The following is a 27,311-nucleotide window of genomic DNA, read 5'->3' on the forward strand; positions in this document are numbered from 1 at the left end:
TTTGAACTTCCGGAATGATGAAATTAATTCCTTTCTAATGAAATCGATTTGAATAACTTTTGAGAAATTTTCTTGAGATGTATATTTTCCTGGTATCGTGAAATAATGTGAAGTTGAATATGGTTGTATGCTGGTATATCATCTTAATGTGATTGATAGTTGTGAATTACTATAATAGTAATGACGTTGTTGTTGTCGTTGAATATTGGAATTCAAGTTGTAAGTTGTTCCTAGTTGATATTACTTGATGTTGTTGTGGTTGATAGTGACGTGATGATTAAATGATGTACGATGACGAATTGCAGGTTGTCTCAGAACCCAACCAGTTGTGATTAGCCGAATCGACAGTGATGTGACGTATTATTTGTGTTGCATTATTGTTATGTGTCACATGTAGATGTTGCATAGTTGCATTGATTTTGACAATATGACGTGTCCTAAATAGGCAAAGTGACGTGAGTTTAGCTCGTTTATGCTCTGTATTGGCAAAGTGATGTGGGCTGATGCCCTGGGTACCACATGCATATTAGGGATTCAGTTGCATTGCATTATCATGGTCATGTGATGATTGATGGATTGATTGTTAATAATGATTGATGATGTGTTGTTGAACGATGAATGATTCTAATGTTATATGAAGTGGTAAATTGCGTATGATCTTCTTTTGCTATAATTATTATCATATGTTTCTTTATACTGTTTGATATCTCACCCTTTCTGTTTGAATGTTACCCTCTGTTGGTAACGTGCAGGTAACGATAAGGAGTAGTTGTTACCGTTATTAGTTCGAGTGGGTGTCCTTTTCTCTGATATGTAGCACTCGGGGGATTGACGCTTGTTTTGTTTTGTTAAGTTTAAGTTGAACTATGAGTTGTTTTTGGAGAAATTTGTTTTAGTTGTTATCATGTTAGACAAAGATGCTATCCTTTGAAGTTTATAAGATGTGAATTCCGCTGCATTGTTTTATTAAAGTGATTTGGTTTTGAAAACTAATTGATTGTGACGAGTTCTCCCTATTTACATGTGTTATGTATCTGTTATAATTAGCTTTTATGTGATTGTTTTAAAGTTGAAATGTTATACCTCATGTTGTTTGGAACTTTTGTTCTTTGGTTTTCATTATAAACCGTTAGGTAGATTCGAGGTGTTACATTAGTGGTATTAGAGCACGTAGGTCCGTCCGACCAAGTTGCCGAGTCATAGTTTAGTTTAACAATCGAGTATTGCTAATTGGCTTCTAATTGCTATTTATAGCATAGTGATAAGTTGAGATAGCCGGGAGGAATGATGCTACAATTATTGCTACTTTGGAATCAATAGCTCTGGCTTTGGAACATCAGCCGAACGTTGGTGAGAATGTTGGGTCTCGCAGTTTGGCTACCATCTAGAGAGAGAATTTTCCTGTCTTCAAGGGTACTTATTGTAACATCCCGAATTTTATTAATATTTTTATTAATTATATTAGTAATTATATTATTTGGTGTTTTTAATAATTATTTGTTTAATTTAGTCATATATGATGTTTATTGAAATTTTCGCGTTTTGGGACGATTTAGTCGGTACTAGTTCGGGATAGCGGATCAATATTTAATCGAAAATTTTAATATTTTTAGTATTAGAAATATTAATGAGTTAATATTTAGCGTTTTGGGAATTTTCCGAGTAATTAAGATTAGACCGGAAATATGAGACATTGAGTTATTAGAGGATTTTATTTGTATTTATTTTATTATTCTATTTTATTTTACTTGGTGTGTTAATTAATTATTTAATTATTATGAGATATAATAATTAATTGAATTAATTAACTTTGTGTGTATTGGTATTTATTTAATTTATTGAACTAAATAGAGATATTAAGAGATTATATTTAATTGGGCCTATTTATTAGAGTTGGAAGTAAATAGGGGGTGTTATTTTTTAAGCCCAATATGACATAAGATAGTAAGGGTTGAGGAGAGAAGACATAACATTATCATTTCATTTGCTGAATTTTAAAGAAGAGAATAGAAGGTGGAGAAAAGGAGCAAAAGGGGAACAAGTGAGAACTAGGGTTTGAAGAATCAAAGAGGTAAGGGGGAGAATTCTTATTATTATGGGTTTGTATGATTGGGTCAATGGGTAGATTAACATGATTAGGTTATTGTGTAGAAAATGGGAAATTTAATTTGAAACACTAACGAAAATTTGCATTGTGGCTGTTCCAAACTGTGCTCTGTTTCTGGTTTCCTTGTACCTACTGTAGCGGCTATTTTTCTACATACATGTGCTTCGCTCATGATATATACACATGTAGTAGACACCACATTTCATTGTGTTGGTTAGATTTATTATTATATTCTAGTTACTATAGCGATACACTAGGAGTTAAATTGAAAGTAACCAAATGAAATTAATACTCTGCGCACTGTGCCATCAAAATTGAAGATGACTTGTTTCAATATTCAAAGTTACTAACATAATAGAAATTTATTATAATGATAATAATTATGATAACTTAATATGGTTAATATAATATTTTTTTAGGAATTTAAGTTATAGATAAACATTGTGATTATCTAACTAAGTTAATTTCAATTATGTTAAAATTGTCAATAGAGTTGTTAGATTTATCAACAAAGTTATTAGAGTTGTCAATGGAGTTGTTAGAGTTGCCAATAAAATTGTCGGAGTTGTTTCGAGTTATTATGAGTCATATTTTAATTATTTTGCGTAACTCTGACATGTTTAGAGTTGTCAGTTTATGATGTTGGTGCTTATATTCTCGTTAGAACTTTACAAATTCATAACTTTCAAACCGTGAATCCGTTTTGAGTATTGTTCGAAGCGTTAGAAAGCTAGTGTTACATTCTTTTCAATAAAAAATAGTTTTGTTGGCAATAGGTGATATTAATTGATGATTAATAGTTGTATTAATTGTATTGAGCTGATTTGATTGGATTATGTTTGGACATGGATCAATTATTCAGTTTGTCGGTAAATTACGATATTTTGAGGATTTGTCCGTAATTGTGTTTTGTCTTGAATATGTATGTTGAGAAATATATATTTCTATGCCAATGAGGTTGTGCTAATATTGATTCTTTGTGAGTAGTTAGTTAATATTAATTCTAATGATTAATTGCTTGATGTTGAAAGTGTGTGTTCATGTATAATTGGTAAAATGAGAATTAACATGAGATAGTATGGTTACTAGTGTTAATTGGACTGTGTGAATCGTAATTGATTAATTGGCCTCTTATATGTTAATGATGTGTGTGTGTTGTGAATGTTGTGTACAATTGGTGGATAATTCATAGAGTTGAATTATTGTGATATGCGGAAAGTTAAGATGGTAGAGATGATCTTAATTGCATATGTTTGTTAACATTGTACATACATTCATATCATAGTGTGCCTTGAAACAAAGGTGGTTTGCATTGAAACAAAAGCGAGGCTTAGATTCTAGAGTGAATCGGAAGCGGTAGACTATATGTTTACATTTTGGGTGGGCTTTGGTCTTGTCCGGATCGGAAGCGTGGCTTGGATTCTAGATATTGAATCGGAAAGCGGTGAAACTTTGGGTTCACAATTCGGTACCACATGCATAGCGTCACATATCTTGCATTGTGTCACATTAAAATTATGCGATAATTGAGTATGTGAAGTTGATGTAGTTGTGATATGTGTATGAGTTTGATAATTGAAACGAGTGAAGTTTGAATATATATTTGATAAAATGTGTGAATATGTGATAACTATGATTGTGTACTTAATTGAGAATATAATAGTAGAATTGAAATATTATACTATTCAAGCTTGTTGTATACTCGATAACATGTGAAATATGGGTTGATTACTATTATCTACATGGTTATACATAGTATGATTAATTACTTGAAGTGTTGATTTAACCATTGTATTCCGTTATACTTTCTTCATAATGGTTTGTATTCTCACCCTTCTGTTTCATTGTTGCCCTCGTTTGGCGACATGCAGGTTTGACGATTAGTAGCTTGCGTGTGACCTAGTTGGAGTTTCTTCTAAGTTTGCTTGGTAATTAAGTAGCGAGTCAATGCTCTGGTCATGTAACACTGGGTAGCTTAGACGTTGAACTCATGTTCTAATTGTTTATGTATTTTGTTATAACTTGTGAACCTGTTTAATTGGTTACTTGTTGTTGAGAGGCTTTAAGCCAAATATTATGATTATGGTTATCTTATGAGTTGTTTATGGAGATATGATCATGGTATGGGACATGTATCATTTATATGAAACACATGAGTATTACTTTCCGCTGTTAATGCATATTCTGGATGAATTATGATTATATGTCAGGTGTTATTTGAAATGACCAGGTGTATTGTATTTTGTGGATAAATGTTGTCGGTTTTTAAAAGCTTTTAGTTTTTGAAAACGTCGATGTGACGCCCTTTTTAATTATATGCATGCTTATTCTCTGATTATATGCTTATTATTTATGGGGTAAATAGGGGTGTTACATTAGTGGTATCAGAGCATGGTCGACCAGTTGGTCAAGGTTATTAATGTCTTTTATCCTGTTGTATTTGATTCGTGTATCTGACACGATCGATACTGTTTTGTCTAGTTGTTTGGTTGTTTAGGACGATGGCTGCAGGAAGGAATGGTAACATTAATGTTGAGGCAATCATGAGGTGGACTGGTGCGATTGGACAAGCGTCGCAAGAGAATGTCGATTATGGAGGAAAGGATGAGTTCCGTGCTTTTGGAGACTTTCAAAGGTGCAACCCGCCGATCTTTGAAGGAGGGTATGGACCAGACAAAGCGCACGCATGGATGAGAGAAATTGAGAAGATCTTTCAAGTCGTGAGTTGTACTGATGTACAGAAGGTACAATTTGGTACTCACGTGCTGACAAAAGAAGCTGACGTTTGGTGGAGTAATACTGTGCGGAGATTTGAAAGAGAAGGTATTGAAGTTACTTGGACTCTTTTCCGTGATGCATTTTTGGGAAACTATTTTCCAGAAGATGTGCGTGGAAAGAAAGAAGTGAGGTTTCTACAGTTGAAACGAGGAGGAGAACAGTTCCATGAGAAATCGTATGATGACATGACGGAACAATCTGGTCTTGGTAAGAAGCCAAGTGGGGGAGGAGCTTCTACTCCGATTAAGTGCTACAGGTGTGGCGAGACGGGTCACAAAATTGTTGATTGTGGAGTTGGTCCGAGTAGGATTTGCTACAATTGTGGCGAGCAAGGACACAATTGTGCCATGTGCGATAAGCCAAAGAAGGATCAAGCGAAAGGAAAAGTGTTTGCGTTGTCTGGTGCTGAGACTACTTCTAAGGATAAGTTAACCTGAGGTACGTGCTTTATTATTGATAATGGTGCAACACATTATTTTATTCTTTGGATTGTGCTATAAGATTGGATCATGTTTTATCTGTTATGCACGAAAGTGTAGTTATTGATACAACTGTTGTGGCTTTGTTTCTATTTCTTTTACGTGTTTGAATTATCCGTTGAGCATCTTTGGTAGAGATTTTGAGAATTGATGTAATTTGTTTTCCGTTAGACTAAGTTGATGAGAATTTTGGTGTGAATTGGTTGGAGTCGAATCAAGTAATTGTAACTTTAAGAGAGATTTTGAATCTTAGGGTTTTAAGTGATTCGAGTGCAAGTTCTGAAGGAACACTATTATAGTTTAGTAACGGTGGTTTATGTTTCATTATGATTGACGACTGTCTATTGACAAATTGAGGACTTGATCACCCTTAATCTATTGTTGATAGGAGACGACATCGTATTGAATGAGATAGACTTGTCTTACTAATTTGGTAGCGTGTAAAGCGACTAAGGGGAAGTTGGAGAGTAGATTTGAGGAGTTGTTTGAGAAGAGGGTCATTCGTTTGAATGTGTAACCGTAGGGTGCGCCTGTTTTGTCGATTAAGAAGAAGGTTCTATGAGGTGACGTTTCTTGGGGACATTTTGATTCTAAGAGTGAAGATGATCATACTGAACATTAAGGATTGTGTATCGGTGCTGATAGAGAAGAGGTTTAATGCGAAGCTTTCTGAATGTGAGTTTTGGTTGGAAGAAGTGAATCTTCTTGGGTAGGAGATTTCGATCTGAGGTGTGTTGATACAGATATCGACAAGTAGTAGTTTATGCTTCAAGGCAACTTAAAGTTCATGAGAAGAATTATTCGATGTATGAATGGATGTTATCCACCCTTGGATTTGTTTTGGAACTTAACAGGTATTAATTGTTGGATCGAGATTCGAAGTGTTTAGTGAGCACAGAAGTTGTAGTATTTGTTTAATTGAAGGAATTGAGTAGGAAATAATTGCACAAGTCTATGTTGAGGATTCGAGAATTGGAATTGTTGGAACACTTTAGAGATTTGAGTTTGGTTTGTGAAGCGACGTATTTGTGTGTTAAGCTTGGTATGTTGAAGCTTACGTGAGACATTCTAGTTGAGATTAGAGAGGGTCATAAATTGGATTTGCAATTGGTTGAGAAGATGACATTGATTAATCAAGGAAAGGGTGATAACTTTCGGATTGACGAGAATAGTGTCATTAGGTGTTATGATCGAGTTGTATTCCTGATGTTTCGAATTTGAGAAAGAGAATTTTGGATGAAGGGCACCATGATGGTTTGAGTATACGTCATGATGCTACTAAAATGTATCAATATTTGAGGAAAATGTTTAGTGGCAATATGAAGAGGGATATAGCGAAATTGTGTATTTGAGTTGGACTTGTCAGAAACCGTTTAGTTGGTGCAACAGTTATCCTATTCGAGTGGAAGTGAGATAGTATCTCTATGGATTTTGTTTCGGGTTGCTGAGAACGTCGAGTAATTGAAGTGATTTGGGTCATTGTGGATAGGTCGACGAGATGCGTTTATTTTATTCCAGTGAGGATGGATTATCGAATGGAGAGACTTGCTAAGTTTCACATTGAGAGAACTGTGTGTTTGCATAGTATTCCATTCGAGTATTGGAGTGGCATCCTTGGAAGCTTGTATGGTTGAAGATGTGGAACGTTTTGTATTGGTATGAATCGGGAGAGAGTAAGTGTGGTTTCGGTGTCGAAATGGTTGTGTCGATTGAATTTTCGAGGACGAAAATATTCTAAGTGGGGGAGAGTTGTAACATCCCGAATTTTATTAATATTTTTATTAATTATATTAGTAATTATATTATTTGGTGTTTTTAATAATTATTTGTTTAATTTAGTCATATATGATGTTTATTGAAATTTTCGCGTTTTGGGACGATTTAGTCGGTACTAGTTCGGGATAGCGGATCAATATTTAATCGAAAATTTTAATATTTTTAGTATTAGAAATATTAATGAGTTAATATTTAGCGTTTTGGGAATTTTCCGAGTAATTAAGATTAGACCGGAAATATGAGACATTGAGTTATTAGAGGATTTTATCTGTATTTATTTTATTATTCTATTTTATTTTACTTGGTGTGTTAATTAATTATTTAATTATTATGAGATATAATAATTAATTGAATTAATTAACTTTGTGTGTATTGGTATTTATTTAATTTATTGAACTAAATAGATATATTAAGAGATTATATTTAATTGGGCCTATTTATTAGAGTTGGAAGTAAATAGGGGGTGTTATTTTTTAAGCCCAATATGACATAAGATAGTAAGGGTTGAGGAGAGAAGACATAACATTATCATTTCATTTGCTGAATTTTAAAGAAGAGAATAGAAGGTGGAGAAGAGGAGCAAAAGGGGAACAAGTGAGAACTAGGGTTTGAAGAATCAAAGAGGTAAGGGGGAGAATTCTTATTATTATGGGTTTGTATGATTGGGTCAATGGGTAGATTAACATGATTAGGTTATTGTGTAGAAAATGGGAAATTTAATTTGAAACACTAACGAAAATTTGCATTGTGGCTGTTCCAAACTGTGCTCTGTTTCTGGTTTCCTTGTACCTACTGTAGCGGCTATTTTTCTACATACATGTGCTTCGCTCATGATATATACACATGTAGTAGACACCACATTTCACTGTGTTGGTTAGATTTATTATTATATTCTAGTTACTGTAGCGATACACTAGGAGTTAAATTGAAAGTAACCAAATGAAATTAATACTCTGCGCACTGTGCCATCAAAATTGAAGATGACTTGTTTCAATATTCAAAGTTACTAACATAATAGAAATTTATTATAATGATAATAATTATGATAACTTAATATGGTTAATATAATATTTTTTTAGGAATTTAAGTTATAGATAAACATTGTGATTATCTAACTAAGTTAATTTCAATTATGTTAAAATTGTCAATAGAGTTGTTAGATTTATCAACAAAGTTATTAGAGTTGTCAATGGAGTTGTTAGAGTTGCCAATAAAATTGTCGGAGTTGTTTCGAGTTATTATGAGTCATATTTTAATTATTTTGCGTAACTCTGACATGTTTAGAGTTGTCAGTTTATGATGTTGGTGCTTATATTCTCGTTAGAACTTTACAAATTCATAACTTTCAAACCGTGAATCCGTTTTGAGTATTGTTCGAAGCGTTAGAAAGCTAGTGTTACATTCTTTTCAATAAAAAATAGTTTTGTTGGCAATAGGTGATATTAATTGATGATTAATAGTTGTATTAATTGTATTGAGCTGATTTGATTGGATTATGTTTGGACATGGATCAATTATTCAGTTTGTCGGTAAATTACGATATTTTGAGGATTTGTCCGTAATTGTGTTTTGTCTTGAATATGTATGTTGAGAAATATATATTTCTATGCCAATGAGGTTGTGCTAATATTGATTCTTTGTGAGTAGTTAGTTAATATTAATTCTAATGATTAATTGCTTGATGTTGAAAGTGTGTGTTCATGTATAATTGGTAAAATGAGAATTAACATGAGATAGTATGGTTACTAGTGTTAATTGGACTGTGTGAATCGTAATTGATTAATTGGCCTCTTATATGTTAATGATGTGTGTGTGTTGTGAATGTTGTGTACAATTGGTGGATAATTCATAGAGTTGAATTATTGTGATATGCGGAAAGTTAAGATGGTAGAGATGATCTTAATTGCATATGTTTGTTAACATTGTACATACATTCATATCATAGTGTGCCTTGAAACAAAGGTGGTTTGCTTTGAAACAAAAGCGAGGCTTAGATTCTAGAGTGAATCGGAAGCGGTAGACTATATGTTTACATTTTGGGTGGGCTTTGGTCTTGTCCGGATCGGAAGCGTGGCTTGGATTCTAGATATTGAATCGGAAAGCGGTGAAACTTTGGGTTCACAATTCGGTACCACATGCATAGCGTCACATATCTTGCATTGTGTCACATTAAAATTATGCGATAATTGAGTATGTGAAGTTGATGTAGTTGTGATATGTGTATGAGTTTGATAATTGAAACGAGTGAAGTTTGAATATATATTTGATAAAATGTGTGAATATGTGATAACTATGATTGTGTACTTAATTGAGAATATAATAGTAGAATTGAAATATTATACTATTCAAGCTTGTTGTATACTCGATAACATGTGAAATATGGGTTGATTACTATTATCTACATGGTTATACATAGTATGATTAATTACTTGAAGTGTTGATTTAACCATTGTATTCCGTTATACTTTCTTCATAATGGTTTGTATTCTCACCCTTCTGTTTCATTGTTGCCCTCGTTTGGCGACATGCAGGTTTGACGATTAGTAGCTTGCGTGTGACCTAGTTGGAGTTTCTTCTAAGTTTGCTTGGTAATTAAGTAGCGAGTCAATGCTCTGGTCATGTAACACTGGGTAGCTTAGACGTTGAACTCATGTTCTAATTGTTTATGTATTTTGTTATAACTTGTGAACCTGTTTAATTGGTTACTTGTTGTTGAGAGGCTTTAAGCCAAATATTATGATTATGGTTATCTTATGAGTTGTTTATGGAGATATGATCATGGTATGGGACATGTATCATTTATATGAAACACATGAGTATTACTTTCCGCTGTTAATGCATATTCTGGATGAATTATGATTATATGTCAGGTGTTATTTGAAATGACCAGGTGTATTGTATTTTGTGGATAAATGTTGTCGGTTTTTAAAAGCTTTTAGTTTTTGAAAACGTCGATGTGACGCCCTTTTTAATTATATGCATGCTTATTCTCTGATTATATGCTTATTATTTATGGGGTAAATAGGGGTGTTACACTTATGATCCTGATGGTTCAATGACTTGGTTGAATGAGATCGAGAGGATCTTCCGTGTTATGGATTGCACTCTAGAGCAGAAGGTTCATTATGGGACACACATGCTAGCAGTAGAGGCTGATGACTAGTGGCTAGAAACTCGTCAAAGGTTGGAGACTACTAGTGAGTAGGTCACTTGGGTTGTGTTCTGTAGGGATTTCCTGAGGATGTTCGTGGCAAGAAAGAAATTGAGTTCCTTGAGCTGAAACAAGGAAATAAGTCGGTTGTTGATTATGCTGCTAAGTTTGGTGAGATGGATAAGTTCTATCAGCATTATGATGTACAACCTGGTGAATTTTCGAAGTGTATCAAGTTTGAAAACCGGTTGCGCCCAGAAATCAAGAAGGTTGTTAGTTACCAGAAGATTCGTGTCTTTACCGATTTGGTTGATAGCTGTCGAATCTATGAGGAGGACAACAATGCTCATTATAAGTTTATTAGTGAGAAGCGAGGCAAGAACCACCAGAACCGTGGCAAGCCTTATGATTCTCCATCTAGCAAGGGTAAACAGAAAGTTGAACAGGCCCAGAGGATTAGTGGGGGAGATGCTCATGCTGGTGTGGTTTGTTTCAAATATGGGAAACCTGGACATAAGAGTTATGCATGTTGTCATACTCTAACTTTTGACCCCCTTGAGATGTCACATCTCAAATCATCCCATCAACTCAAAACAGATACCCAGGGTAGTCACTTGTGCACCAAGTACTCAGATCAGGGTTTTGAAGGACAGGAAGCCCAGATAAAGGGTCAATCAATGAGTAGAGTGATCCTCGAGACAATCATAAGTATCTAGATGTTTCATCCATCTACCTATGATATTTCAAATCCCAGGCATTAGGTCTCAGACCTGTTCAAGTCATCAGGCTAGGGTTTTGGGCTCGTCAGAAATTGAAATCAAGGCTCACATTTGGGAAACCCCAAAAAGCTCCAAGGCATGATCCAAAAGGCCTAAGCATCTTCAAATAATCCCTGTATAAATATCCATTGGAAGTTGTACTTCAATTCAAGATCCACAGTCATCATTTTCATCTGATTCACAATTAGGGTTGTTGACCTCGTTCACCTAAGCAATTGGCCTTTTTACCAGGACAAAATCCCATGGCTCAAATCATATCCCAATGTCCTCTAATACTTCAACATGATCCACTCATATCATCCATTTGAAAAGGAGATCTTGATTCATTAGAAATCTCCAAAAGCTCAATTCATTAAGAAAAAGACAACTGCTTAGGACTACCTTTGACTTTTTGGATTTTTTGTCAACCATGGACTTTTGATGATCAAAATCATCAAAATATGATTAGTCAAGTCATTTGACCAAGAAAAATCAAGAAAATCAATTAGGGATCAAAAAGTCAAAGTTTGACTTTTCATACTTAGAAAAAAATTCTAAGTGTTTTTCAAGGATTTTCTTCTCACTTTGAGAGGGAATATCTCAAACTTTCAAGTACAAACTGAAGAAAACTTCCAACATCAAAGTTGTAGATTTTGGTCCAATAAACAACTTTATCACATCTCTTGATTTTGCAAAAGATCAACCATTTAAGAGATATGTAGCTTTAAAGTTGCTGCAAAGTTCAAAAATGGGGAAAAACCTAGTTTTCTTCAAACTTCATGGGCCATTTTCACCAAGATCCTTAATGATTTTGAGGAAACACAAAACTAATGGATTGAATTGCATGCTAAGGGATTTCCAAATTATGCTCAAGCTTCTCCAAATTCTTTTTTAGTAGGAAGATATGATTGATCAAAGTAAGGCACATGAAGTGAAATTTCAAGGCATGGCTAACTTTGGTTTTGGTCATTTTCGTGCAAGGACCTCTAATAATTGGTGCATTCCAACTCCAATGATATCATAATGGATTGTGTGGAATCATTTGCGCTATAGCGTCCAAGTTGCAAGGGATTCAAAAAAATCAAACCCATGTGATTAAGTAATCATTGCAAAATGGAATTTTGGTGATTCATCAAGGAATCTTTTCTAAACCAATTGGAAAGCTCCTACACATCATAAATGATCCCAAATATCTGATAAGATCAATGGCTATGGAGTTGATCAAGTGGAATAAAAAATGCCATCATTGCATTTTGATTTTTTTTTTTTGAAATTCCTTCCTATCCAAGTAACTCAAAATGACATCATCCTTGATCACTTCACTCTATACTACTTCAGATAATTTGCCTATAAATAGAGGCCTCATTTCATTTCAAAATCATACCAAAGCAACTTGAATACTTTCTTTCCACAACTTCTATTCATACACTCAATTTTCAAAGGTTCATGGGGTGAGGAAGACAATTCTTCATTCCAGGGCTTAGCCATTGAAATTAGGTGCTCTAACATATCAAGGAGGATAAGTGTGATTGATCCAAGACCTTGTTGGAGCTCTCAAATACCAGAATCATCAAATTTATCTTCACTTAGGAGTTGCACCAGTTTGGGTCGAGCAAGGAGTTTCAGGAGGTTCCAACTTAAGCTAAGCATCTCAACACATTCCTTGGGGTTCATTGAAGCTATCTAGATCATCACTACAGTTTTGTAACACCATTTGGGTAGAGCTCGATCTTCATTTTTTAGGTAAGTTTCATAAACTTCAAACTCTTTTTTTCATGCTTCATAAATGAAAACTTGTGATACCAACAAGTTACGGCACATATGAGGATCATTAACCCTCAATCAATTGCATCATATCATGAGCATATGTGATTTCATGTTAAAATTCAGCTTTTAGGGTTCTTCGCATATTTTCATAGATTCAATAGCTATAGTTAATTTTAATCCATGTTAGTTACATATCTGGAAACGTGAGAGAAGTTAGAACAAGTTTCATGTTTACATCTCTACAAATGGCTGAGAAACGAGAGAGATGGAGTTTCAATTTTTGAGTGATGAGAGGTTGAAGATGAAGATGGCCATGGCGCGCCATTTTTGAATTTCATGGGCGAAGTTTATTATATTTTGAATGGTATGCATGTTATAACTTGAAATCATCGTCTGCCTTACTGGCCATAGACCGCGTCCATGCTTCTTGCACAAGTTCTGGGGTTTGATCCCCCCTCAGACCTTTTGTTTGCAATATTTTCCAAAATCCATTTAAGCTCATTTTTTCACATATTTTCAATGGTTTCCATTCCTTTAATGTACTAAGCACTCAACTCAGTTGGCTTGATTTGTGTCAGTCCCCCATTGTGGGATGGGTTCAAATCTTGCTCCTAACAAAAACAAACATTTATGCCATTTTTCTTTATTTTTTTCACAACTTCACATAATCATTTCACCTATCAAATTTAATCATCTTCATTTGATTTTTTACACACTTTTCATTTATCATACCTATTTTATGGATATCCAAAAATCACAAAAAAATATATATTTATTTGATATATTTTTGTTAGATTTAAAATGGGGTATTTTTAAGTATTTTTAATACTATTAAAATATACTTTCCTTTGTTTTTTAAAACCTTTTGTAAATATTTTATGGGAGCAAACCCTAATTATTTAGGTTTTAATTAAGTATAGATATTATATCTTACCTTAATTTGTTTGTGTTGTCATTTCAAAATTGTTTTCTTCAATTCCCGATTAAACAGACAACTAGGATTTTCAAACAACAAAATCCTACATTTTTCAAATCAATTTCAGATGGACCTCTCCCTGAGTCTAAGTCCCAACCCCTACTTTCAGCCCAATTTATTTTCAACTTTCATTTCAATTCAATTTCAAACTTCATTTTCAATCAACTATTTTTCATAAACAGTAATCAATTCAACTGGGCCTCCTTGAGTATAAGTCCCACCTCTTCTTATCATCTTATCATTCATCTCTTCAATTGTTTTCATAACATTATTCAATTTCAAAAATCTCCTGGGTCTCTCCCTGAGTATAAGACCCAACACCTTTTTCTTTTCATTTCAATAAAACATTTTAACTTTTTTTAACAAGACATTCAACTGTCTTTCAATAAAGATTTCAACTGCTTGTCAATAATACTGTTCATTGAGGTTCTATACATAAGCTTTTAGCCTCCTCTTCACCCGGGTAAGTGTTTATAGCTTTCATTTACAACTTTCATTTACCGTTTTCAATAAACCTGTTCAATATACCTGTAAATATATACTGTTTAAATCTTCGTCTGAGAGCAACCTTAGGACAGATAAACTGTATATATTATAGGACTATGACCTAGAATTGAGAATATCTTCCCGATGAACGCTCTTTTCTAATAAAATAACAAAAAAAATATAAAATTACAGGCTCTTTAAACAACCTGGAATTCCTTCAGGTCTCAATGGTGTATAACAGACAACCTGGAATTCCTTTAGATGCTTATGTGGATCCTCACATGCAAGACCATTAAACCTTGGCAACAAATATATTAAACTAGATTTCTATTCAAAAGGAACAATAACTCAGCATATTCAGTACATAAATCATTATAATTAACATCAGGAGCAACTAGCTGCCTTAGTGTTCTCTGATCATCCATGTTATCAAAAAAAAGTTCAGAATGAATCAAGCAATGCGGGGAAAATGCAAAAATGCCAACAATATCCTTATTAGGCATAAATAAATTGCAAGAAACAATTTGATTAATATAAATTTTTTAAAAAAATAAAAAACACAAAATTTAGTCCAATTAAATGAAATAAAAAAATTTTAAAATTTTTTGAAATTTTTCTAAGCTATAAAAACAATAATTAGTTCATAAAAAATAGAAAAACGATGAATTTGGGAAATTGAGGGCGAAATCCCTTAACTCTTTAAGAGTAAGGGAGTCATAATCGTACCATTTTTCTGCTACCAGGGCACAAAACAGATATTCAATCAGACACAAACTTTCAAAAAACTGGGTTTTTCACACCTGATCGGGCGTCCGGACGCGAAACCGCAGAAAAATTCAGAAAAACAAAACAAACAATACCTAAAACTATACTATTTGCTAAATTGACAAGAATCCCCAGCAATGGCGCCAATTAGATCTATTATCGCGCACGAATAAAAAACGAGTAATTTTGAAATATAGTTACGGTAACTACAACTCGAGTATCGTATCACAAGGATTCTTGTACAATTTTTAACCAATTGAAATCGATTATGCAGGGCTTTTTTTGTTTAAGAAAACATAAAAAATAAGTGATTATCAAATAAGCTAAAACGACTAATCTGCTGATATTGGTTCCGACTTATTGTCATACCCCAAATTTGTCCACCCCGTTTAAAAAAAATCATATAATCTTAAAATAGGGTTCTATAAAAATATTTGGTTTATTTACATTTTTGGGTTTTAAATTTCTTTGGTTTATTTACAATAGCATTTTGGGTTTTTAATTTCTTTGGTTTATTTACACTAATATCTTGAGTTTATCTATAAAATAAGAAAATACAAGTACTTGGTAAATACACATATGCCCTTTGTTTAAAAAATTCCACCTATTAATATTAGGGTCAAAATGTGTCCTAATATTACTTTTTGTGACTAAATTCTGACATGGTCCAATTATAACTATTGATTTCTAAAAGTTGTTGTTTATCATTTCCCTATTGGCCTTCATGTCGTTCTCTTTAGTTTCAAACCAACCTAGCCAATTTAACTTTTCCCCTCTTCTCTTTTTCAAATGTCAGTTTTTCTTCTGCTTTCTCCAACATATTCTCTCTCTTCCTCTTCTTTCTTTTCTCATCCGCTGCTTCTCTCTTCATCTTCTTTTTTTCTTCTCTCTTCGTCTGGCTCTCTCTTCCTATTCTTCTTTGTTCTCTCTTACTTTTTTTCAACAAAGACTACAGGATTCTGGGAGATTTTACAGAGATATACAAATAAAAAATTTTCAAGATAGATATTGGGTTATGAAAGAAACTCCAGATGAAATGAACACAAAATTTAGGGTTTGTGCTTTTTATCCTTCTTTTCTTAGATCTGCAAAACTCCGACGCGACTATGATATTTCTGTTAATTTTACAGAGGTGGATGGTTTGACAGTGGTAGATCTGTGGTGGTAGCAACGTGTTTCTGGCGGCGAGTGTGATGGTTTGAAAATGATATAGATATTGTTTTCAGGTTGGTTATCCTTAGTATACTTTTGAATGATTTAGCTGTATAGAATGTGTGCATTGGATTTCCCTGATCATGTTAGTGCTATTTGAATTTGGTCTTCCATTGTTTTCCCTAACTATTGCTTTCTGAATGATTATTCATAGTATGCTTTTGAATGATTTTGTTGTAATAGAGTAAATTGGTTGTATTTAAATTCCTTAATCATGTTAGTGCGACACTGTAGATAAATGGTATACTATAGTGACATGCTATAATTTTTGTTTGAATTCATTTTCAGTGACCTTATAGTTTTAGATTTGATTTTACCTTCTTCCCCTTGAGATATAAATAAAAGATGAATTATGAACACCAAGTCATTAAGAATACCAAAGCTTTACTTGCATCAAGTGATTTTGAAACATTGTTCATTTCGTTTTTTATTTCGTTTTTGTGTTTCAGGTTTAGTGGTGTTGGCTCAAGCGAAAGGGGGAAGATTCGCTTGATGTTGTGGTTAGGATTTTTTTTGTTGATTTTATGATTTTGATTTTGATTTCATTTTTGTTGTTTCAGGTTTAGTGGTGTTGGCTCAAGCAAAAGGTGCTTCCAAGAAGTTGAGGGCATTTCTAGCAGTAAGCGGGGTGAATCGTTCTTTTATAAACAATGCATTTTCTCTTCTAAATGACCACATATTTTAGAACACTCTTATGTTTGTATTATACATACATATACATGTTCCTGCTTCCCTCAAAGATTGGTTGCTGGAATTATTAGCATGTGTTTAACCCTGTGTTCCCAACAAAAGCTTCACTTATTCAAAGATGTGGTTAACATATTATGACTGTGCGTTAGGATTGTTCTGCCGTTAAATTATTAATCAGTGTGGAACACATTATGACAGTGTTCTGAAGAGTTGATAGTAAGGTGTTGTGGTTATTTCCTTTGCTAATTTTGATTACTCTATTTGATTGTCACAGGTCAATATTGTGGATACCTTGAGTAGACTTAACTGTGTTACTTATCCAGAAGTAGCAAATATTGTAGAACCAACAAATGACAGTAATGACTAATGATATTTCTTGAGCTCATTGTATTATTGCTTGCTCAGTGAGTTTTCATTCTTCAATGTGTATACGAATTGGATTCATTAATTTTTGAATTAAGAGTTGATTAAATGAAAAAGGTTTTTTTGAAAATTTTAAGAGCTTAATATTACCCTCACACATTGAGAAACTCTTTATAATAGTGTTACGGGATGTTAATAGTATTTGACTATTTGTATGAGATGTTGATAGTATTTGACTATTTGTAGAGTTGATACAATTTCTTCGACATCGATAGCAGGATCAGGTACATATTTAAACCTTGGCATTTTTGTCCTAGATGGAGGCTCTAGACACAAAAATTTATATGATTTAAAGGAGGCTGCTGCTTGCTTGGGTTTAAATTTCTATAATATAAAGTTGTTTCTAATAAGGATTGTAGTTTTTACTTTTCTATGTAAACTATGTTTTTATTATACAGTTGTTGGTTATATTCGAAGGTCAACCACCGCATTACTAACAAAGATGAATTCAGTTACGAGACGCAACGATCTAACCTGCGCAGGTTACTTACACCTGTTATAACTGGTTTCATAATAAGCTTTTAACCCTTAAAGCATATGCTATAACACTAACACTTTCGAATAGCATTTCTTTTTAGGTCGAGTATTGGCTTTTTACATCTGTGAATAACTGGACTAATTTCATTGAACTGCAGAATGATTATGCTTTATTTCTAAACCCGTGTGTTTTAGCTTTTCATTCCTTTGAGGGGCAGAAAGAAAAGATTAGAAGACATTTTTTGTTAAGGTTTTAGAGAAATAACACAATTCTGATATGCACCAATTTTTAGGTATATTTATTATATCCATTTATTTGATTGTCTTGTGGTATCTACTTTGGCATCTTTTGGATTGTCCACCTTCTTATATTGTTATTGCTCTATAATAAAGATGCTAAGAGTTAACTGTGAGGTCTAAATGGGTACATGATAGAGTTGAATTGTTGTCCTGATGTTGCCATACTGAACCGATATGTTTGCTTCTGATTTTAAACAGCTTCCAAGGCAATGGGCCCCTGTATGTGGTGAGGTTTTCCTTGGTAGATGGAAAAGACTAATCTCTTCTCTGTTCTAACTAGATTTGGCGTATTTCCTTTTTCCTTTCAATGCAGGGTGCAGTGCAGGAAAGTGATTTCCTTTCAATATATTTTATGATTTATTATATATTGATGAATTTTGTTTGTATTACCACTGTAGGGAAGTGATATCCATGTTTGAAAAGAAGTATAATCTTAGCTCATATGAGTTTGATACACTTTATCCACATAGGCTATGCCTGGGTGCATGGTCAGATCATGGTGAAAGAACCAGCGAATTTTATGCCTGCAATCGTTATGAAGCAGCAAAGCAAGAAGGAGTGGTAAGAGACACTTAATGAACACACTTTTCTTGATTCAGGTTTCTGGCTACAATTAGCTCACTGTTCTGTCCACAGCTATTTGGATAATGATACTTTTCTTCAAACTATATTTCTTGCATGTAGTATGATGATACTGAAAGAAGAAGAGAAATGGCAAAGAATTCATTTGAGAGAAACACATATTATTATGAGCGGTGGGCCAGCAACCAATCTGTAAGGATCACTCGATACTTACTGGTTTAGTCGTTATGTCTTAGGAATTAGTCTGAAGATATGATTTCTGAATTTTTTTCTTCAATCATTAATCATTGGTAGGAATTTGTCTTCTGATATGATGTCTGAATCCTTTCTTCTGATATGCATAGGAATGTTTGCTGCTGATTTTTGTTGAATCCAAATGAGTGTGATGCATGGTGTGTTTGGATCGGAATTGAATTGATGTGAATAACTTTGTTTCTTCCAGGTGTTATTTTGAATTGATGTGAATAATTCTGCTCCAGCCATTGCTATTGACTATTGGCAGGTTCCACCAAACTCTACTTTGAGGGATGTTATTTTGGTTGTTAGAGCTGATGAAGTGCATTTGCATAAGGCCAATTTCACTTTTTATGATATTCTGTTAAGAAGATATGATAGTAGTCTTTTGATCAATTTATTTTTGGTTTGTTTTTGGTTGTTGCTGCTTACTTTTCAAATATAAATAAAATTCTCAATATGACATTGATTGGTATTTGATTTTGCAAAAGATGATTGATTTTTATTCTTTACAATTCTAGATCCAATTTTAAAAATATGGTTGATATTAATCTATTGATTTAAAAATATGACTTCGTTATTTGGTTTCTTTTTGTGTTGCAGTTATTGGCGAGTACTGAATAAAAGAGTTTTGATCACGTCGGAGAAATCGTGAAGATGGCTGATGAGAAAAAAAAGTAGCTGAAAGTCAGTTGCTTTTTTGTTTTGTTTTGCAGTTATTAGGATGTTAATGATTTTTGTTGTTGAAATTAATAGATATGAAATGTGTAACTTCTGATTGAATAGTTGTGTCCATTGCAACCGCTATAACCTACGAGCTATCTTCCTTTGGTAGGTTAACTTGATTGACAAATATGAAACAGTCACATAGTACTGACACGTCGACGACGCCAATAATAGTTTGAGATGATAGATTAGTTCTATAGCACTGACACCTCTGAAAAATGGTGTGTCGGTGTCCGTGTTAGTATCGTGTTTCTGATGTTCGTGCTTCACTTGAATATGTTGATGTCACACTGATGTCAAACACTGACATGTGTTGAACATTGGACAAAGACACACATCAATATGAAGTGTTTGTATTCTTCTTCATAGATTAAAATTATCTCAGTGGTTAATTTGCTTATTAATGATTTTGAAGACAGATAACATTGTAGGGATGAGTGATATAAGAAGAATGTTAAAAAAAATTGAATCAAGGTGAACTTCAAAATAGTGAATAATCAGGTTTCTCAAATCCTAATTTACCAAGGAATGAATGTAACTATTTGGTTGCATATTATGAAGTTTCTTTTGATATCATTGAGTTTTTTTGTGTGTGAAATGTTTAAGTTTGTTTCTTATGTGAAATTGTGAATTAATCATCAATGTTATTTTTAGGCTTGTGATAGCAGATTGGCAAAAAAGGAATGAAAGTATCAATGAGAGTTTCGATTAAGTAACAAAATCAAGCTAGTGGAAAATGGGAGGTTGCTGTTGTTCGGCCAGAAAAACAAATTTGCAAGGAACACCAGTTTATTACTATGTTAGTAATTTCACTCTATTTAATTGTTATTTATAATTTGTTATGTGCTTATGATTTGAAACTTGATGAAAAACTTTGGTGTCAGTGTCCGCCTACTTTTGAAGAACGCGGCAGATCTTCAACGTCTAATGATGGTACTGCTGCTTCGCTCTCTGCTGGATTTCTGGCTGGTTTAAGCTTTGAAGCGGCTATACCTGATACGTTCCGTGTCAACAGACTCCAAGTCTGGCAGAGAAACCGTTAGTATGAGTAGTTTTGAAACTTCAATTAAACGCGATGATGATATTGAAGAATCAGATTGTAAAGCTCAAACCAAATCTACACCTCTATCTCCAAAGAAGGAAAAATTATCAAAGTCGAATGGAACACAAGTATTGACGATAGAAGAAGAGGATGTCTGCCCAATTTGTCTCGAAGGTACAGTTTCTCGCATAATCGAAAGTTGATTAAGCTCTTTCCCTCTTAGTACATTAAAAAACAATCATTTGAGTTTCTTTTTTCTTTTTTCGTTTTTAATGCAGAATACGATGATGAGAACCCGAAAAATATGACAAAATGTGAACATCATTTTCACCTATCTTGCATTCTTGAATGGATGGAAACTGGTAAGGTGATGGTAACTGCAGATTCATTTTCCATTTTCCATGTATGACAACATGTGATAACTGGTAAGGTTTATTATATATTTTATGAAAGATAGATGAAAAAATTCAATGGGTATGATAACTGGTAAGGTGATGGTAGCTGCAGATTCATTTTCCATTTTCCTTATTTTGATTTGTTGCTTTCATTTTTTTTTATTATTTGTTTACTTTTTTTTTTGTTTTATTTAGGGGTAGAAGCATACTGGATTTGTAAATAGTGTCAACTTGAATATATTGTATACTTTGTTTTTTTATATCATCTTTATGTGATTCTTTACTATGTATATTTGGTTTTCAATATTTGTTAGCACAATGATTAGTAATTTATAATAACGTTCTTTAACCATGTCACAAATGATATTGTTAAGATGTTTAAAACAGAAATGCATATTAGTTACTATTCTTGGAAGTGCAATGCCCTTAGAGTAAAGCTTAATCATTCTCATCACTTTCACACCACTCGACTATTAAACTGTCACTTTCGGTTCAATGATTCATTTTCCACAGGTTGCTATGTACACCATCACCAATACAGTCATTGTACTTATTTTCACTAGATTATAAATAATTGTTTTATCATTCTTCCTATTTATAACATAAGATATACCCATTCATCCTATTATATTTATTTCTACACATTTTCTCCACTCAAATATATGTTGTTCAAATTGTTTTTTTTACTAAGACCTCCCTTTTTAGAATTTTGTTTATTACGTCTCTGTATTAAACCAAATTTATTATTAACTAATTATGTTTTTATTTTTGGAGGTTCATATTTTTTACGTATTCTATTCTTATTCAAAACATAACACCAACCGACACCAGAACCCGTGCGGACGCACGGGTTTCCAACTAGTTTACACTAATATGAGACCCCCTTTTTAAAAAAAAGGTTTATTCTTTGGCCAATGATTTCACATGAGGCCTCGCTTTTTTCAAAGGGTGTTTTTACAATATTTTTGGTCAATGATTTCATATAAGGCTTCTTTCTTAAAAGAATATTTATTTTGGCAAGTGATGAATCTTAAGGCTTTTGTTGCTACACTTTGGTTTAAATCAATATAATTTTCCAAACCCTTGGGTTTGACCCTTTTGGCCAATGATTACATATGAGGCCACTCTCCCTTTATTTTATCAAAACCAATTTTCGAATCATAGTTGTTCGTACGAACAATGCCAAAATTGTCCAAAATCTCTTCTTCTTTTTTTAAAACATAAAGACTAAATGGGTTCCCTCGAGTACAAGGGAGACAAAAGGAGTCTAACACATTATCTTTGCCTATTTTACCTACTGACCTTGATTTCAGCCTCAAAAAAGTTTCTTTTTCCTTTTCCCCTTTTTTAAAAAAAATTTAGGTTAACCCTATTTTAGTCTTAGGTTTTAGGTTTTAGGTTTTATTTTTATTTATTTTATCTTATAATTTTATTATTATTGTAATTATTATTATTACTAACCATTTATTATTATTGTTAATTAATTTTGATAATTTTATTATTATTGAAATTATTATTACTAACCATTTTATTATCATTGTTAATTAATTCTAATTATTGTGATTATTCATCATTGATATTATTATAACTAGCGTTCAAACAGGCACTCTCATGCCCGTTTGTCCGCTTTTTTTAATGTGCACAGCAGAGAAAATTATATGTTTGTAAATCTTCTAACGTCCAAACAGACACTTTCGTATTTGTTTGTCCTCTTTTTCATCGCACTTATTTGTGTTTCTACTTCCTCTCTCTCTCTCTCTCTCTCTCTCTCCCCTCTCTCCTCCTCTCCTTCCACTCTCTCTCTCTCTCTCTCTCTCTCTCTCTCTCTCTCTCTCTCTCTCTCTCTCTCTCTCTCTCTCTCTCTCTCTCTCTCTCTCTCTCTCTCTCTCTCTCTCTCTCTCTCTCTCTCTCTCTCTCTCTCTCTTCCCTTCTTCTCATTTGTCCGCTATTTTTAAGTGTGCACACGCGTCAAAATACAAATGTATTATTTTCTTTAATTTTGATCTTAATTTAAATTATTTATGTAATTGGATTCGAGTGGTGATTGGATTCGTGGTTTTTCGAAGTCGTTAGGGTGCTGCAGCGTAATTGTGGCGGAGTTGTGGGGAGTGTTTGAAGGGCAGAAGCTTACTAGTGGGCTTGGTTTGATGAATGTGTTTCTGAATGTTGATTCTATGGAGGTTGTGCAAGCCATAAAGAAAGTTCAAACAACTACTGGTGAAGGTGGATCTGTAACTCGGTGAACTGACTTTTATTTTTAAGCAAGCAATGTTGCGGTGAGCAAGAGTCGCCACCGACTTTTATTTTGTCCAATGTTAGGAAAGGTAAAAAGTACAGAGAAAAGACCTTTTGAAAAGAAAACGGGCTCGGGGGGTAAGTTATGAAAAGGGAAGGTGTAAGCACCCTTTTCATCCGTAGTTATCTACGGGCTCTTAATTTGCTTAGCTCATGTTTGTTTGTTTTGAGTTGAAAAAGGGGCGTAAGGACTTTAGCTTAAATGCGTAGCCTTAGTTTTTGAAAGAGTATTGAAAAGAAGTTTTTTATTGAGCTAGACAGATTAAGAGCACTACCCTAAATAGTTGGTCTTTTTCTATACTTTTTAAAGTTCCTAGGATTATCCATACTATATAGAAGTAGGAAATCCTTGTTTATATTGGACGTATTCGGGACAATCGAAGGGTCATCGTATGGTCGTTGAAGGCAACAAGTAGAGGTACCTTTAGCAATTTCGAAGGGACGATCGTCACTTTTTCGTAGGCAACAATCGAGGGTCATCGAGGGACTTAGTGACAATTTTATCTTGAGGGACATTTGCTAATGGGTACCTCTACATTTCGAGGGACACGACCTTTTATTTCCGAAGGCAACGAGAGAGGCGTACCCTAGAGGTGAGTGAGTGCGATGTGTGTCATATTCAATTGTTTTATCTTTGAAATTAGGTTAACTATGTTTAGTTTTAGTCTTTCCATACAATCCTATTATCATACATCTAATAGCAGTTAATATGTACAGGAAATAAACTGCGGAATGTAAAGTTCCTACGCTATTACATGGCTTTAGGATGGGGGATTACAACAAAAACACTGCAGGAAAATAAAGTGCGGAAAATGAAAAGTCTTAATTAACTATTACAAACCCAAATGAAAATTTAAGCAAAATTAAAATATTAATATATACAAAATATGTATCTTGCAAGTGTCCACGAAATTGTGGAAAGGATCAATAATGGTAGTACCTCACAAAAACCACAAAAAAAATTGTTAGTACAAATATAGAAAAATGATGCATTATTTAAAATGACAAAAATATGAACAATGATTAATCGAAAATTAACAAAAGATAACAAACATATTAATTTTTAAACAAGTGCTAAATAAAATAATATTTTGGTATTTTTTATATATAAAAAAGAGAAAATGTAATTAAGTAATATTTTTGTATTTTTAATATTTATATTGTTTTTCATTATCTCAATAATAACTAAAAATAAAATAAAAAATTTATTAAAAAAAAAAAAAAAAAAGAGAAAGTGTCACGTGGGGATTCACCCCATCCACTTTCTAATCCACCTTTGTAGCATAAAAAAAACTAGCATGATTAAATTGATAGCAAATTAAAAATAAATAAATAAACTTATAACAAAAACGTACATATGCCCATGTTCTTGTCTCTTTTTACAAATTCTTTATTTTTCTTTTTTCTTTTAATTAAAACTCACACAAAACAACACACATCCTCTTTGAAACTTCCAGAATGTATCTTGTTCTCTTCTTCACATGCATAAAGAGAGTCGATTCTCCTTCTCACTTACAAAAATGGAAACAACGAAAAAATGCAACACACAACAACAAGAGCAAAGCGGATCAAAGCAAATCAAGGAAGAGTCGAAGAAGACGAACCGAGATTGATACCATGCTGTCACCCTTACAATGAATTTGAAATGCGATTCTGGTGATGTGGGTGATTCATGTCGGTCAGCAATTGCGCGGCGGAGTTGGCGGATCCGATGATGGGCGATGAGCTGCTGCCGTCGTTGGTTTCGGATGATAGCTGCTGTCGGCGATTCGAAGTCAGCAGCGTCGGCTTGTTCCTTCGTTCTTCTTCTTGTTTTTCCCTGCATAAGACAACAACACAACAATTTTCCAGATTTTTGTTTTGAATCTATGGTTTGTTATTGTGTCGGTGTTTTGATTAAAGCTTTATGTTAAGGTTGAAAGATGGTTCATGGATGGTCGTATTATGTTGGTGGAATTGGGTGGAAAGTTTGTGGAAATGTAGGGATATTTTGGTTTTCACGTGAAATTTGTGAGGGAGTGTAGGTTAGGTGTATGAAAGTTATTGTTTCGATCGGTGATGTTTGTGAGGAACTTTGTACCGTGAGTAAGTAAGAAAAGGTCAATATTTGTTAGTCTTGGAATGAAATTGACGGTCCCCATATGATATAGAACAAACAAAATTATTGACATTATGAGTGTTGTTCACCGCTTTAATCTTTTTTCCATTTTTGAAGATATTTGTCTTGAAGTTGTTTCGGAATGTTAGAGGATTTTGTCCATTCACTGTTTTGGAAGGAATTTGAAATCTCTAAATAATAAAATATAACTAATGATAATTATAAAAAAGTACCTAATAAAAAGTTATTTAAAATAATTTAATATTTGAATAAGTAACATGTAAATCATTTTTTATTTTATAACCTTTTTTTTGTTATTTTTGAATTAAAAGTATAAAATTGAACATTAAAAAAAAGCTTTATTTTAAAAAAAAAAACAAAAATTTAATTAAATAATAAAAAAACATTTTTTTTGTGATTTATTTGGAATAAAATTAAAAGTAAAGTTAGAAACAAATAAAAGGAAAAATGTTGGAAGTGGGATTCAAACCCGGGACCTTGTACCTGCAAACCTTACTTCCTTACCAATTGTGCTATATTACTTATTCAAAATAAAAAGCCAATTGAAAGTTTAAGAAGCATCAATCAATATTTTGCTATTTAAAATATAACAATTTAAGAGTAAACTATTATATTTTAAAATAGATTTTAAATTGAATATTTATAAAATTCAGGATATCAATGTAAATGAAACCTAGATTTTATAAAAACCCAATTTTTGAAATAGTTTTGAATTTTTGAAAAGTGTGGGCAAATTTTGGGGTATGACAGCTGCCCCTGTTCAATCTTCTTAAACCTAAGGATGTAGATTGGCTTGTGTGCCTATCGGAATCTGAAGGTGGAAGAGGATTGAACACTAGAATACCCAGAAATTTGCCCTTGTTGATGGAGGGACTTTTGTATGAGATGGGCTTAAAGATGCCATCCGGAGGTTGACAGAGAACTGTCTGAGATGGGCTTAGAGATGCCACCTAACTAAGATGCTTGTCAGCAACCTGGGGGGTCATGCTTCCCATGGCGCGTATATGATAGATCTTCAGAATGTTTGGGGTTCAAGCTTCCAAACGTATATCTGGAATAGAGATTCATAGATGTTCGGGGTTCGAGCTTCCGAAACATCTACCATAGAATTCATATCAATCGGGGTTCAGGCTTTCGAAACATATATGCCGTAGATTTCAGAACATCCGGGGTTCAGGCTTCCGGAACGTTTCCGTTGTAGAATTCAGATTATCCAGGGTTCAAGCTTCCGGAACATATCTGTTGTAGAATTCAGATCATTCGGGGTTCAAGCTTCCGAAACATATCTGCCGTAGATTTCAGAACATCCGGGGTTCAGGCTTCCGGAATGTTTCTGTCGTAGATTTCAGAACATCCGGGGTTCAGGCTTCCGGAACGTTTCCGTTGTAGAATTCAGATTATCCAGGGTTCAAGCTTCCGGAACATATATGTTGTAGAATTCAGATCATTCAGGGTTCAAGCTTCCGAAATATATCTGCCGTAGATTTCAGAACATCCGGGGTTCAGGCTTCCGGAATGTTTCTGTCGTAGAATTCAGATTATCCGGGGTTCAAGCTTCCGGAACATATCTGTTGTAAAATTCAGATCATTCGGGGTTCAAGCTTCCGAAACATATCTGCCGTAGATTTCAAAACATCCGGGGTTCATGCTTCCGGAACGTTTCTGTCGTAGATTTCAGATTATCCGGGGTTCAAGCTTCCGGAACATATCTGTTGTAGAATTCAGATCATTCGGGGTTCAAGCTTCCGAAACATATCTGCCGTAGATTTCAGA

At 33.6% G+C, this 27,311-nt stretch overlaps 1 pseudogene; it reads left to right on the forward strand.

Annotated features, from left to right (window-relative positions):
- The first annotated feature begins 19,892 nt into the window (after window positions 1-19,892).
- LOC131622162 (probable E3 ubiquitin-protein ligase RHB1A) lies at window positions 19,893-21,346 on the forward strand (annotated as a pseudogene).
- The last annotated feature ends 5,965 nt before the right edge of the window (window positions 21,347-27,311 follow it).

This window comes from Vicia villosa, unplaced genomic scaffold (assembly GCF_029867415.1).
Source record: "Vicia villosa cultivar HV-30 ecotype Madison, WI unplaced genomic scaffold, Vvil1.0 ctg.000025F_1_1, whole genome shotgun sequence".
Classification (NCBI taxonomy): domain Eukaryota; kingdom Viridiplantae; phylum Streptophyta; class Magnoliopsida; order Fabales; family Fabaceae; genus Vicia; species Vicia villosa.